Genomic DNA, 17,573 nt, shown 5'->3' with positions numbered 1-17,573 from the left:
TAGATCTTGACCTAATGAACATGTTTACCCCCATGTCAGATTTGCTTTAAATGCTTTAGTTTTTGAGATATAAGCCAAAAACTGCATTTGACCCCTATGTTCTATTTAAAGTAACGGCGGCCATGTTTTTTGACGGATCAAAAATCGAAGCACAAACTTTGTGCAGGATAATCTAAGGAACAATCATGCTAAGTTTCATCCAAATCCATTCAGTAGTTTCAGAGGAGAAGATGTTTGAAAAATTGTTAACGACGACAGACGACGACGACGGACGCCAAGTGATGAGAAAAGCTCACATTTCCTTTTAGGAAAGGTGAGCTAAAAACTGCAAAATTTCCTTAAAATTACCAATTCAGGGGCAGCAACCTAGCAACGTGTCGTCCGATCCATCTGAATATTTCAGGGCAGATAGATTTTGACCTGATAAACAATTCAACCACAGTCAGATTTGATCTTAATGCTTTGGTTTTTGACATTTTACCCCTATGTTCTACTTTTAGCCGTGGCAGCCATCTTGTTTGGATGGCCGGGTCACCCGACACATTTTTTCAAACTAAATACCCAAAAGATGATTGTGGCCAAGTTTGGATTAATTTGGCCCAGTAGTTTCAGAGGAGAAGATTTTTGTAAAAGATTACTAAGATTTACGAAAAATGGTTTAAATTGACTATAAAGGGCAATAACTCCTAGAGGGGTCAACTGACCATTTCGGTCATGTTGAATTATTTGTAAATCTAACTTTGCTGAACATTATTGCTATTTACAGTTTATCTATAATAATATTCAAGATAATAACCAAAACAGCAAAATTTCCTTAAAATTACCAATACAGGGGCAGCAACCCAACAATGGGTTGTCCAATTCATCTGAAAATTTCAGGGCAGATAGATCTTGACCTGATTAACAATTTAACCCCCATGTCAGATTTGCTCTAAATGCTTTGGTTTTTGAGTTATAAGCCAAAAACTGCATTTTACCCCTATGTTCTATTTTTAGCCATGGCGGCCATTTTGGTTGGTTGGCCAGGTCACCGGACACAATTTTCAAACTACATACCCTAATGATGGTTGTGGCCAAGTTTAGTTCAATTTGGCCCAGTAGTTTCAGAGGAGAAGATTTTTGTAAAAGATAACTAAGATTTATGAAAAAAGGTTAAAAATTGACTATAAAGGGCAATAACTCCTTAAAGGGTCAACTGACCATTTCAGTCATGTTGACTTATTTTTAGGTCTTACTTTGCTGAACATTTTTGCTGTTTACAGTTTATCTCTACCTATAATAATATTCATGATAATAACCAAAAACAGCAAAATTTCCTTAAAATTTCTAATTCAGGGGCAGCAACCCAACAACAGATTGTCCGATTCATCTGAAAATTTCAGGGCAGATAGATCTTGACCAGATAAACAATTTTACCCCCATGTCAGATTTGCTCTAAATGCTTCGGTTTTTGAGTTATAAGCCAAAAACTGCATTTGACCCCTATGTTCTATTTTTAGCAATGGCGACCATGTTTGTTGATAGATCAAAACTTCGGATACAATTTATAAACTAGATACCATAAGGAACATTTATTTAAAGTTTGGAAGTATTTGGCCTGGTAGTTTCAGAGGAGAAGATTCTTGAAATAGTTTACGTCGACAGACAACGACAGACGACGACAGACGACGGACGACGACGGACGCCAAGTGATGGCATAAGCTCACTTTGGCCCTTCGGGCCACGTGAGCTAAAAACTTAACTTTGACCACTAAACTATGAAAATGAGGACAAGGTCAGATGACATCTGCCCGCTAGACATGTACACCTTACAATCATTCCATACAACAAATATAGTAGACCTATTGCATAAAGTATGAGAAAAACAGACCAAAACACAAAAACTTAACTATAACCACTGAACCATGCAAATGAGGTCAAGGTCAGATGACACCTGCCAGTTGGACATGTACACCTTCCAGTCCTTCCATACACCAAATATACTAGCCCTATTACGATAATATTATTATTATAATAAGAGAGAATTCAACATTACAAAAATTCTGAACTTTTTTTTCAAGTGGTCACTGAACCATGAAAATGAGGTCAATGACATTGGACATGTGACTGACGGAAACTTCGTAACATGAGGCATCTATATACAAAGTATGAAGCATCCAGGTCTTTCACCTTCTAAAATATAAACCTTTTAAGAAGTTAGCTAACGCCGCCGCCGTAGCCGTAGCCGCCGCCGCCGGAACACTATCCCTATGTCGAGCTTTCTGCAACAAAAGTTGCACGCTCGACAAAAAGCGTGAAAACTAATTTGCCGGACAGACAAAACCATTACAGTTATAATACAACTTAACAAAAAATCTTTCCAATTGGTAATACGGTACATGGTTGAACTTATAACTGCGTTCTAATGTCTGGCACTACTTGTCTAGTTTATGGTCACAAATATGCATAAAATGTTTATCAATCAATGCAGAAATAAATGGGGAATGTGTCCATGGGACTCAGATGAGCCCCTGCTTGCATATGCTAACTGTTATAAAGAAGCATAACTCAAGAACTGTAAAAGTGACGCTTCCCAAATTGGTACTTGATCTGAGTAACTGAAGTTAGAGAACAGAAACAAAAAAAAATATAATTTTTTTTTTGTGAAGGGGCATAACTCTAGAACGGTATAAGTGACACCACCAAAATTTTACACTTGATCTGTGCTTTGTGGTAATAAGCATTGTGTACAAGTTTCATTACATTTGGTCAAGACAAACTTAAGTTAGAGAACGGAAACAACAAATTAAGCAATTTTTCCATTTGTAAAGGAGCATAACTCTAGAACGGTAATAGTGACGCCACCAAAATTCAATCTTGATCTGTGTTTTGTGGTTATAAGCATTGTGTATAAGTTTCATTACGTTTGGTTGAGGCAAACTTAAGTAAGAGAATGGAAATGAAAAATTCAGCGATTTTTCGATTTGTAAAGGGGCATAACTCTTGAACGGCAAAAGTGACGCCACCAAAATTCAAACTTGATCTGTGTTCTGTGGTAATAAGCATAGTGTTTAAGTTTCATAACATTTAGTTGAGGCAAACTTAAGTTAAAGAATTGAAACCAATTATGGGAGTTACAAATATACGTACGTACAGACGGGCAAGGGTTAAACTATACAGCGGTGTTTTAAAATAGATTCTGCAATCAAGAGACTGTGTCCTCATCATGGGACAAAATTCTTCTAAACTTGCCCTGAGTCTGATAACCTAGACCACTTGGTCAACTAGATTCCTATATAGGCTACATAAAATATCGCTTTCTTTTTTTAAGTAATAAAAAAAATAATGCCTTTCATTGTCGGTATTATCTAGATTTGTAGCACAGTACATGATGTACGAAGGCATGTAAATGGAACAACTGATCCAGTGATCTACATATTTTTGTCATCCATGTTCATATTCATATTCATGCATATCTTTAAAGATAATTGGAATGTAAGATATCATAAGGAATGTTTATGCGAATGTAATTATTGGTTTATTTTTTCAATAAATTACATAAAATGTGATGAAGCCCAAACTCCAGAATTGAATCAGAATGGAGGAAAACTATTATGAACTACAAATCATTGTACTAATTGCGAGAGCTATATAAAAAAAGAACTCAGAAAAGGTGATGCTCAAGTTATTCTTTAAAATATATTCAGCAAAGAAAAATGGTCTAGCATGGTTACAAACTTACTGTGTCATTTAGTGCTTTTTTTAATTTTTCTGATTTGATCTTCAGAGACATCAGTTCATCTTCCAGCTTCAATTCCCTAAAGATACAATAAATGATAAAAACAGTTTTAAGGCCACACCAATTTAATTTCTTGTTCTACGAAATTTCAACTCCCAAAAAGTTGTGGGGAGCGAGCGATTTGAAAATTTTTAATAAAAAAAATCTAATTTGCAAATTTTTGAGGCGAAGCTTGAAAAGTAAAGGCGAGCGATTATATTTTTTTTTTGTTAACATATAATAAAAGGTTTTGACAATATTTATCAAAACAAGATGGTATAAAACTTGATTTGCCACTTGTACTCTGACATTATTTTTAATTTATGAAGTTTTTTTTCCTGTTCACCATGAAATAATTGCTTTAAATAATCTCCTTTGACATGTTTGAATTGTCGTAGATGTCTTTCCTCCTTCACTGGACATGGCGGCTGTCTTGCAAGAATCAGAAACTGCTCATCCTTCCAGAACACCTGCGTTCACCTCCAGTTTTTTGGGGGTTTGAGCTATTCATCGATGTGTGTACATTTTGTTTTTTTGTGTTATATGATGGTTGTCTGTGTTTCTGTCGTTTTGGTGTTATCATTTTAGTTCCTTGTCTTTTTGGCACTTTGTATATAAATAAGATGTGGTATGAGTGTCAATGAGACAATTCTCCATCCAAGTCATAATCAGGTTGGGAACAACCCCTCATATGATGGGTCACCCCTCAATGTAATAACTCTTTTTTAATCAGGGGTACATTTCAAGTGATATACAGTATTGTTTTTGTTAAAACCACTTTTTAGTAAAAAAGGGCAGATATTTATGTTATTTGAAGAACCTTTTCCTAAAGAATTATACATCTATCTGGTATTATGTGGTCAAAACATGTCCAAGAATTTTGTAATATTCCTGGACTTAAATATTTATATTCTTTATTATTAAAAATAAGTGGACCCCCTCTTTTAGAAAAAGTTGTTCTAAATATGATGTTTTATTAGTTAAAAAATCAAAGTTTTTCTTTTTTCTTTTCTACAACAGTAAAATGCATGCTTGTCTGAGGGACAGTCCCTCATTTAAAGGATTATTCATTTGGAGGGTTAAGTTAATACAATTACAGGTCATAGTACTACCTTCAACACAGGGCTTTGTCCCAGACCAAACAGCAAGCTATAAAGGACCCCAAAATTACTAGTGTAAAACAATTCAAACAGGAAAACCAACGATCTAATCTATATACAAACGATGAAATACCTATGAACCACACCAACAAACAACAACTACTGAACAACAGGCTCCTGACTCAGGACAGGTGCATAGACATGCAGCGGGTTTGGATAGTTTTGTTCCACCGGCAAACAATATTACAGTTGAAGGAAACACTTCTCATTCAAGAAGTTCTGTGTACTTTATTCTAACAACGAAATCAGCATGATTTTGCAGAGGAATGTAAGTAAGAGGGAAGGAGACTAATGTTATTAAGCTGGGATCGCTTTTTAATGTTAATATAAAAAAAAGCGTAGGAAATAGACACGATTACGTTTTCAGATATGGAAAGCAGGAATTTTTTTTTTTTAATTTTCCATTTTGAAAAAAATATGTGTGGGCGGGTCTGTCAAACAAGGAATAAAATTGGTGTGGCCTAAACAAATTATTTTCAATAAAAATAATAATAAAAGAACAGAGTTCCAATGTCCCATGTGTTGCACATATTTTATCTTTCCAAGGGCAAATTTTTTTTTTTTAAATTTGTTCTTTAAAACCTTTTACGTATATCTTAGAAAAATGAAGGCTTTCAAAGCCAATACAAATATATAATTAATATTTCCAAGGGGCACCACACTTTTGAAAAATAATTAATCTTAACTTATTTTTGAACTTGTTCTAGACATTGATATTAACCTTTGATATAAATTTCATAAAAATCTGGCAAAAATGGTACACATAAGAGGTCTAACAATGCAATTTTCCATATGATTAATATTTCCAAGGGGAACAACTATTTAGAATAAACAGCTGCGCCAATAAAGTTCAATAACTTCTCAATGTCATATCAGAAATTCATGAAAAACTAAAGAGAGGTTATCTTAATAGATATACATGTAAACCAGTCACCAAAGTTTCATGATAACTGCTCAAACCATTGACCGAAAACTGAAAAATAGCCCCTTTTTTATGAATACAATCACATAACTCTGAAACATAAAATTTAATTTTTTTTAAATGAAAGGGAGCTTACATCAATAGATATAAACAATTCACCAAAGTTTCATGAGAGTTATTGTCCGAAAACTAGAAAACCGCCTTTTTTTAATGAATAAAACCCCATAACTCTGAAACTTAAAATCTTAAATCTATAAAAATAAAAGGGACCTCATGGCAATAGATATAAACAATTCACCAAAGTTTCTTGCAAATTGGTAAAAGTGTATTTGAGTTATTGTCCGAAAACTGGAAAATCCCCCTTTTCTAATGAAAAGAAAAACCCAAAACTCGGAAACTTAAAATCATAACTTAGAAGAAACGAAAAGGAACTTACGTGAATAGATATAAACAATTCACCAAAGTTTCATGCAAAATTGGTTCAAGCTTTTATGAATTATTGTACGACATGTTGACGACGGACAGACGGACAACAGTATACTTTAATACGTCCCGCAAAAAGGCATATAATTGATAAGCACTGATTTTTTAACTTGATCGAAACATTGCTGATATAAACCTATGCTACAAGGTTCATAAAAATCTGGCAAGAATTGTACACATGAAAGAGCTAACATTGAAAATGTTCCAAATATTTAATATTTCCAAGGTGGATAACCCTTTAAACATTTGTTGATTGTCACTGATTTTCCAACTTGTCCAAGACATTGCTGATATATATAAACCTATGATATAAGTTTTATAAAAATCTGACAAGAATTGTACACTTGTGTGCACTAACAAGACTGGAAGGACAGACACCCAGTATTTCTATGTCCCCTGTAATGCGTCACACAGGGGACAATCATCACATATCAATAATATGTGTAGTACTGTATAACAACAAAAATAAATCTGGAACAATATGCCATTTTGATATTTATTTTTTTCCTTTGTTGAAAGTAGATTTCATGAGGATACGAAACTTCCAATATGAAATATAGATTATACGGAGAAAATGATTAATGCAAATAAACAATAAAAGGGTCAATTTACAGTAGACCAATCATATTCAAATATTTTTAAAATATAGACACACACAAAAAAACACAAACAAGAATGTGTCCATAGTACACGGATGCCCCAATCGCACTATCACTTTCTATGTTCAATGGACCATGAAATTGTGGTCAAAACTCTAATTTGGCATTAAAATCAAAAAGATCATATCATAAGGAACATGTGTACTAAGTTTCAAGTTGATAGGACTTAAACTTCATCAAAAACTACCTTGACCAAAAACTTTAACCTGAAGCGGGACAGACGAACAAACAAACGGACGAATGAACGGACGGACAAACGGATGGACGAACGGAGGCACAGACCAGAAAACATAATGCCCATAAATTGGGCATAAATAATGCCCATAAATGGGGGATAAAAAATCAAGATCTTAATTTCTTGTTTTAGTTAAATGAGTATCATGTTAATAAGTTTATAAAATTCTGTAGTAATGAAAACCATAACGATTGAATTAATAAAATTTATTAAGAAGAACATGTATATAATCATTAAACTTTACTTTTCAGATCCTTCATGAAGCTCTAGAGTCAGAAAGGTTGTGATGATTTGGTTATGCTTTATCTTTGGAGGAAAATAGATTTGTATTCAACATGTACAACTTGTAATTTATTTGTGAGATACCGCGAGAGAAGTTTACTGTGTTAACTTCTTGTAAACAGAAACATTAATTTTATAGATTCCAAAGAGAGATATATATGTTAAATATAAAAAAGAAGATGTGGTATGATTGCCAATGAGAAAACTCTCCACAAGAGACCAAATGACATAGAAATTAACAACTATAGGTCACCGTATGGCCTTCAACAATGAGCAAGGCCCACACCATATAGTCAGCTATAAAAGGCCCCGAAATGACAATGTAAAACAATTCAAACAAGAGAAAACTAACAGCCTAATTTATGTACAAACAAGAATGTGTCCATAGTACACGGATGCCCCAATCGCACTATCATTTTCTATGTTCAGTGGACCGTGAAATTGGGGTCAAAACTTTAATTTGGAATTAAAATTAGAAGGATCATATCATAGGGAACATGTGTACTAAGTTTCAAGTTGATTAGACTTCAACTTCTTCAAAAACTACCTTGACCAAAAACATTAACCTGAAGCGAACGGACGCACAGACGAATGAACGGACGCACGGACGAACGGAGGCACAGACCAGAAAACATAATGCCCTCTACTATCGTAGGTGGGGCATAAAAATGAACGACACACAAATATGTAACACATAAACAAACAACAACCCCTGAATTACAGGCTCCCGACTTGGGACAGGCACATACATACAGAATGTGGCGGGGTTAAACATGTTAACAGGATCCCAACCCTCCCCCTAACCTGAGACAGTGGTGCAACAGTACAACATAAGAACTAACTATAAAAATCAGCTGAATAAGGCTTAACTCATCAGATGGATAAAAATACAAATACTACAAATACAAGGGGATGTGGCCGGGTACTTGTACATCCCAACAACAAAAAGACACTAAGTACAGATCTGAGAGTACTCGCAGTTTGGAATCCGTGCAGATTTGTGAAATGTTATATACATGTAAATATATTGGTAGAGCCTAGGTGGTCGAGTGGTCTAGCGCATCGGGCACAGTGCAAGGCAATTTGGTGCCAAAATATCTCAGTAGCATGAGTTCAAATCCCAGGCAGGGAAGAACTAAAACTTTGCTTCTGCAAAGGACAAGGTACGATAAGCATAAGAGAACGGCCCCCAATTTTCGTTCAAATTAAAAGTGACATGCCATAAATTATAATACTATATTTCTAAAATTTAAAACCTATATTTTTGTAAACATCAATAGATTTGGCAACTTCCGCTGATATTATTCATGCTTTGTTGCTGTAAACACCTCAAGATTCGTGAAAAGAGCAGAAAAATGGCAATTTCCAAACCTTTTTCTGCATTTTAAACTATGAGCTTAACTACGGCCCACGATCATGTTCATACATGACATTCCTTGAATATTAATCTTGATGCAGTTCAAATATCTTAGTGGGCCGTAGGTACGCTCATAGTTAAAAATTTTAAAAAGTGAAAAAATCGTCGTAGTTTTCATTGAATTAACAAAATATTTAAACGAACTCCGGGCCAGAAAGGATTTCCGGTATTCACTGGATCCCATGACAGACTTTTCTTCGTGCTATAATGGCTAGTTTCTTTATGACAAAAATTTAACATCTACGAGTAAGGAACACAGTATATATTCCTATATTTATTATTGTTTATCAGAAACACGTCACGTAGTTTGTTTTATTAACGACGACATCGTCGCCCTGGAATGTATTAATCCCATTGACGCTTTTATGAAAAGTGCTTTCTTTTACGTCCCCATTTCTATCAAGTATGGCATGCCAAGTTAACATTTAAGGCAATCATTACACGCGAAAATAAATTACAAAACTGTGAATTATAACAAACATTGTAGTTCATACGACATAAGAAGACACCATGTGACAATTCTAATTATTCAATTTTGTAAGTGTAACAGTAATAAAGATCAAACAAAACTGTCCAACACTATTGTGTATCTTGAGTAAATTTTTGGTCATGGTGTTGTTTGTATTATTTGCCATTGCCCCCCGCCTTCCCGCCGCTCTTTTTCAACAAAACGCGTGTCACTTAGTATTTCTTGTCTGCACATTACTCTCTATATTACTTTCCGTCAAAAATATGTATGAAGAGTTTGCCACTGATGGTCAGAAAACAATATTCAATCTATCACATCTCCTCTTAAGTTGCAGTACTATTTGACTTTAAACATATTTAAATAAATAAAAGATTTGTTTAGTTTTTTAATCAGATATTCACACGATAATTAAAAAAATCAATAATATTGAATATATCAAAGGAAAAAAACGCATCAAAGTCAAAGATATCATGCTTGTAATTTTGTAAGCCAGACGCGTGTTTCGTGTACGAAAGACTCATCAGTGACGGTCGAATAAAAAATGTCAAAGGAAAACATGTCACCCTAACTGGACACTACATATTCTGACTCCAAGTAGTCTTTGCTCTTACCCCTGAATGCCAGGTGATACGGAAAATCAGCAAATACCAATTATAAAGTCTTTGGTTTGATCCAATCTGGATCAAAATCCAATACTCGAGGTGAAGACGAATTTACGAGACAACTGATGCGGTGTTTGTCTCACGAGTTTAATGTTGGGTGGGAAAATGATTAGCATTAGTTTATCCTGACTTTTTCTTACATAAATTGTCATCCTACCTTTTTTTTTGCCAAGTGTCTCATCCTGCCTTTTTTTTAATCAAACTTAAACTTCTGTCCTGACTTTTTTTCAAATTTCATTTCTCTTAATTTCATTGGTAACAGGAACGTACGTTTATGATATATCACTATATAAAGGTCTATTCTGTTACCGTTTTGTCTATCCTGTTACCAATATCAGTATTGCACCTGCAACTGCTTAATTGGGAAGATTAAGACGTTATAACCTTAAGATGAGTTCAAACAATGAAATATTTCATTCGTTTTGCAACTGTATGTTAAACATAAAATTTTAAACGTCGTTTCTGTCTACAATTGTCTATCCTGTTACTTTAACCATAGCAACCATAGTAACAGGATAGACATAACAGGATAGACAAATTTCCTCATTTTTGAATGCTGTTGTGAAATAACTACTCCCTTTGGTGAAGTGATTATGGTTTTCTGTTGAGAATTTTGTTTCCAACACGTTATTGCACTTTTTACAAGTATATTGTTGGTGTTATTAATCAAAATTATTGGTAACAGCATAGACATGAAAAAAGTACCCTTGATTTTTTTTCACTAAATGTCTTGAAATTTCTTTTTTCTACACTGTCGTTCAAGAAGCGTGGCGTTTTAACTGTAAAGGTAACTTTGCACTTTTAAAATCAACACTGACTGGTTCAATATTCATAGGGAGAACAATTTAACAGCTGATTTAATAGTGGTAACAGGATGGACATGAACTTCCCGTACGCTGATTGAATTTAGTTTGTAGATAATATGTTACATATGATGATAAAGAGATAAGATTATTCGTTAGAGTAATTATTAACATTCTTAAAAAGTCCCTTTTGCAGATATCAAGGCGATCAGAAAATTGGAAAAAAATCATTTAAAATGTGTTTGTCTGACACTGTACGCACACAAATACCCCCAAAATCGGACTTATATACATTTTAATCTTATCAAAATAGATGTAAATCGTGTTTATTATTAATGTTCTGAATCATAAATCAGACAAGCTTTCATTTAAACCATTACAACTGAAATTTCCATAAGAAATACAAAATTTAGCATGGGTGTACTGAAAATTCGACATTTTTTGAAAATGACCCATATAAATAATGCAGCACTTATAGTCCCTATCAATATCATTGAAGATACGGAGCCCCTTCTATGTCTAATGTCCCTATCTTTATAAGGATTAAAAGAATCGGGAAAATAGTCATTGTAAAGGAGCAGAGATAGAGTGGCATAGAGAAAAAAAAATAACCGAATAGATAACAATATAGAGAATGATCGACGAAAAGCGAAATAGTTATTGTAAAGGGGCGGAGATAAAGAGAGGCAAAGTGAAAAAAAATGTTTGCTTGACAAAGTTATTGCTCGCTTTGATATTTTTAGTTATACAAAATCACACATCGTGTTCCTAATTGGTATTCACATGCACTTACTTGATGTGTTAAGTTTCTGCATAGCATGCATGGTTAAAAATAATTAAGAATCCCATTTGTTATATCGTAGTGTCACGGTGTTTCCTTGATAAATTTATTTAGTTTGTTAATGATTATGTAAATAAGAATAAATTTGTATAAAAACTTCATAGAATTTTAGTGAATATAAAAAAGAAGATGTGGTATGATTGCCAATGAGACAACTATCCACAAAAGACAAAATGACACAGACATTAACAACTATAGGTCACCGTACGGCCTTCAACAATGAGCAAAGCCCATACCGCATAGTCAGCTATAAAAATGCCTATAGGTGTTTGATCATAACATTACATTTAAATAAACTCATCATAGATACCAGGACTAAATTTTTTATAGATATATATTTATAGAACCTTTCATACATCTTAGAGTAAAAAATGTGTGTCTGAGTTAAACGACACAAGAACTCTGTAATACTAGTACGAGAGTATAGCATGTAAAAATTCCTACTCAATACGGTTGTATTGGAAATCTTTTCATACAGATTGACATCTCATGGTCCGACATGAATGTAATATTTGCCACATGACACTCATAGTTCTTTCTACCATCATCATCTTATTCATTAAATATTGCTCTAAACATCGATGGTTCACACCCAAACAAAATGGGAGTAATATACCTTCAGAGCTTCTCCATGGTATACACTTGTGAAATATATAGTCGAAATTCGGTATTGAAGTGAATCTACATCTCACAAACACTATTTTTGAATAACGATTTGAGTGAACATCTTCCAAACCAATACAAGCGTATGGCAAGATATAACCATGTAGGCATTTAGTTTTCGTCAGAAACAAGATAAATAATCACTCTCATAAACGTATATATGCATGCAGTTTCAAATATCAAGAACAAGCGGTCGATGTCTATAGATCATTGTTAAGTCTGTTTACTAACTGTTCAGAGTCAGGCATGTCACTTGTTCATTCTTGGAAGCCTTTATATACCCTATCTGACGATGGGAACCCTTTCTGATAGTGTTGACTACATAAGCTTGTATGGTGATTCTCCCGTTTATATGTACAAGTGGTTGCATTGCCTCTCCTGCCCCAACAAAAAAAACAAAACGCTACTAGTCTGCTTTCTCTGGAGCTCATCCTCAATGGCTCTTAAACGCCAGGAAACTTACAAGTATACTAGTAAAGATTGTTTCAAGAACAACGAGGTTGGGACGAACTATTCTAAAATATCAATATCAGTTATACATTACTAAGATATGCTTTTTATTACAACTTCTGTATTACTAATTTGGATTAAGGACGGCTATCTTGTTCAGCATTGCACAAAGTTCAAAGAATATAAAAAAAAACTTGTTGAAAAAAATCCTCAAACAAAATAATGTATTAGCTTAGATTTATAATGTATGTATATCCATTAATGAATTAAACAATAATTGGTATTCTTTTCACAAATAATTCGTTTAAGTGATTGTCAAATGAATTCAATTGAATGTTAAAAAGAAAATTTTAAAAAATCATGCATGTTGTACTGTTGTATTGTTTTCAATTAAAAACTTTAAAATTGAGATAGTTTTATGATTGTTGTATTTAAACATCGACAGATTAAATACAAGTTTAAGAATTCCGGTAAAGTAAATTACACAGATGTGCAATTATTATTAATTGGGAAATGTAACATGTAATTTTTAAGATTAATAGTACTATTCTTTTAACTTCATATTTTAATTTTATGCTAATTGCATAGAACCAGAGACATATGTCTCTGATAGAACGTAATGGAAAATTGTCTCCATTTTAATATTGTATACTCTTCCGGAATTAAAAAATTGAATGTTCATTTTATTGTTTCTCTATTGTCATTGTGTATTTCATCTTGGTGTATTAAACACGCTATATTCTTTCTGTTAATCCATTCAAATGACAATATTCACACCTGTATGCTTGAATTCACCCTGTGTACGCCTGAGGCTAAATTGCAGCAAAGTAAAGTTCAAACGAATTCTCCTCAAATCGAGAAATAAACAATGACTTTACAAAATAATATACACACTCTGTTCACAAATATTTTGCATTGAAATGATTATTAAAAGAAAAAGGTAAATAAAACTTAAAATATTTTCAGTTCAATATCAGTAAAAAAATGTTCAATAGATATTTTATGAAAAAATCTCAATAATTTATGAAATTAATTCGAAAATATTTATATTTAGATAATTTCATATAGGACGTTTTATTCAATCAATACAAAACGGTACACACATATTCATTTTCTTTCATTCTTATATTGTGGTTATTAACTACGACCAACGATCATCTGTGCGCTTTTAATTACGTAAAAGTTCGATAAGCAATTGGTGAAAGTTGTGCAAGGTGGAGGTTGTGTAATTTGGTGGAGAGACACTTTTATAGATTTTACAGATTTTTACAGACTTGATAGTGTTTTAATGTGAACTTTTATTTCCTGTATTGCCAATGAGAACCCTGAATGATGTTTTAGCAAAGTGAAAATACATTTACTGCCATTTTTCGAAAAAAATGTGATACACGAGACTAGTCGCCATCTTGATTTTATGAAGAAATTTTAAAGAAGTTTTTATTTAACAGTCCTTTTACCTTTTAAACAAAGAACACTTTTAATATATAGTGAATAGTTTTATGAAAGATAATTGTTTTATTTAAACATTTTTTCCAAATCACTGTTTCTGAGTAGATACAACCAACAGTACTAGTAGACAATAAACTCAAAATGTCGAGAAGGTCAAGTAGAGAATTAGTTCCAACCAAAATATATACACCCAGCAAGAGTATTCAAACTACTAAGAATTATGTATTAAATGAGAAAAGAACTTTGAATAAAATTAAGGAAGCTGCAAATAGAGATATTGATATTCAAGCAACTTTGAAAAGGGGGAATTTAATCATACAGTTTTCATCAGCTGCATTTTTACAATTTAATACATGCTTTGACCAGTATTCTTGTTCAAACCAAAGTTTAAAACTTACAGTACATGAAAGGTTCGATTTATCAAAGAAATTATCAGAGAGATCAATTTCATTTGCTGACGTTAGTAATCCGTCAAAACAATTGTATAGGGTGAACATTTTTAATACAACATGTCGTATTGAAGTGAATGGGAAACAATTTATGTCATTCATAGATGAACTTTCTAAAATTGCATCGCAGATGAGTAATGATGTAGACTATAAACATCTCAATACCAAAATTAAAGAGAAATGTGATTTTTTATTATCATCAATTAACAATGGTCATAATTCGTCAGTTGTAGTGAATAATACAAAGATTAGTCAATCTAAAGCTATTACAAACGCTGGTAGTAAGGACATTAAAGACCCTGAAGTATGCCTAAAATGTAATAGAAAATGCTTATCCAGAAGTGTCTGGTGTAATAGGGGCAAACATTGGATACACTATAATTGCGAAAAATTAACCAGATGCTCCGCAGGGCGTAGCTTTATACGACCGCAGAGGTTGAACCCTGAACGGTTGGGGCAAGTATGGACACAACATTCAAGCTGGATTCAGCTCTAAATTTGGATTGTGATTAAATAGTTGACACAGCATAGGTTTCTGACACAGAATGAATGTGTTCTAATGAACTTAAAATTTTTGTTTTCTCTTAGAGCAATTCACTATGCTGTTGAATATTAATCCTCTCAAAAAAATGTTTGAAGAAATTTTCTTTTTTATTTATGAAATTTCAAATGAGAAAAATTGAACCCAATTTTTTTAATCACATCCCCCTTTCCCTTATTCCAAAACTAATCTCAATTAAAATTTCTAATGAAGTTTGCAACAATAACTACTCATTTAAATACATCATAAAATATTAAGATGTAAAAAAACTGCTTGTTATCACTGAATGGTAAAGATTATTTTAATTTATCAGTTGGTAGTAAAAAGTGAATATACATTGTATATTGTATATAACAAAGATTTAAGTTAATTCTGGACAAAGAAAGATAACTCCAATTAAAAAAAAATTTGCTATTTCACAATATTGTGCAATTAGATATTTCTTGCCATTGCGCAATACTGTGCAATTGAAAAGACTTGCTATTGCACAATACTTAATATAATAATTTTAGATCCTGATTTGGACCAACTTGAAAACTGGGCCCATAATAAAAAATCTAAGTACATTTTTGGATTCAGCATATCAAAGAACCCCAAGATTTCAATTTTTGTTAAAATCAGACTAAGTTTAATTTTGGACCCTTTGGACTTTAGTGTAGACCAATTTGAAAACAGGACCAAAAATGAAGAATCTACATACACAGTTAGATTTGGTATATCAAAGAACCCCATTTATTCAATTTTTGATGAAATCAAACAAAGTTTAATTTTGGACCCCGATTTGGACCAAACTTGAAAACTGGGCCAATAATCAAGAATCTAAGTACATTTTTAGATTCAGCATATCAAAGAACCTAACTGATTCATTTTTTGTCAAAATCAAACTAAGTTTAATTTTGGACCCTTTGGACCTTAATGTAGACCAATTTGAAAACAGGACCAAAAGTTAAGAATCTACATACATAGTCATGACAGTTAGATTCGGCATATCAAAGAACCCCAATTATTCAATTTTGATGAAATCAAACAAAGTTTAATTTTGGACCCTTTGGGGCCCTTATTCTGTTGGGACCAAAAACTCCCAAAATCAATACCAACCTTCCTTTTATGGTCATTAACCTTGTGTTTAAATTTCATAGATTTCTATTTACTTATACTAACGTTATGGTGCGAAAACCAAGAAAAATGCTTATTTGGGTCCCTTTTTGGCCCCTAATTCCTAAACTGTTGGGACCTAAACTCCCAAAATCAATACCAACCTTCCTTTTGTAGTCATTAACATTGTGTTTAAATTTCATTGATTTCTATTTACTTAAACTAAAGTTATTGTGCGAAAACCAAGAATAATGCTTATTTGGGCCCTTTTTTTGGCCCCTGATTCCTAAACTGTTGAAACCAAAACTCCCAAAATCAATCCCAACCGTTCTTTTGTGGTCATAAACCTTGTGTCGAAATTTCATAGATTTCTATTAACTTAAACTAAAGTTATAGTGCGAAAACCAAGAAAATGCTTATTTGGGCCCTTTTTGGCCCCTAATTCCTAAAATGTTGGGACCAAAACTCCCAAAATCAATACCAACCTTCCTTTTGTGGTCATAAACCTTGTGTTAAAATTTCATAGATTTCCATTCACTTTTACTAAAGTTAGAGTGCGAAAACTAAAAGTATTCGGACGACGACGACGACGCAGACGACGACGACGACGACGACGACGACGCAGACGACGACGACGACGACGACGACGACGACGACGACGACGACGCAGACGACGACGCCAACGTGATAGCAATATACGACGAAATTTTTTTCAAATTTTGCGGTCGTATAAAAAGTGAAATGATTAACATTTTAGAGAATAATTTAGATACAAACCATTATATATGTTCGATTTGTGATATAGACTCCATAGATGATAAGCAAGTATCATCTGTGAATATTCCTACTGACACTCAAGTATGTGATAGTATCAACTTACCTTTGGTCGACATGATCAATGAAGAATCTTTTTTAGAAGGAAATGAAATAGAATCAGATACTTTAGTAAAACATATAGATAAAGATCAAGTAATACCCAAAGTAACTTTAGCTCAATCTCTTTTACTGGAGGAATTTCCAAGGTCTTGTGCCTTATGTTTAGAATTGTTAAACAATGATGAACAAATTTGTGAATTTTGTGATCAATCATATCACATAAAATGTATGGGAAAAGAAAATAAAATATGTCTAGGATGTGAAGCAACACATAGTCAAAATTCTGAAAATTTACATGTGAATACTGAAACTTCAGTAAAGAAGGTTAATTCACCTCGTCCAACTTCAGTTTGTGTAGAC

This window comes from Mytilus galloprovincialis, chromosome 2, assembly GCF_965363235.1.
Source record: "Mytilus galloprovincialis chromosome 2, xbMytGall1.hap1.1, whole genome shotgun sequence".
Classification (NCBI taxonomy): Eukaryota; Metazoa; Mollusca; class Bivalvia; order Mytilida; family Mytilidae; genus Mytilus; species Mytilus galloprovincialis.
This window is presented reverse-complemented; position numbering follows the sequence as displayed.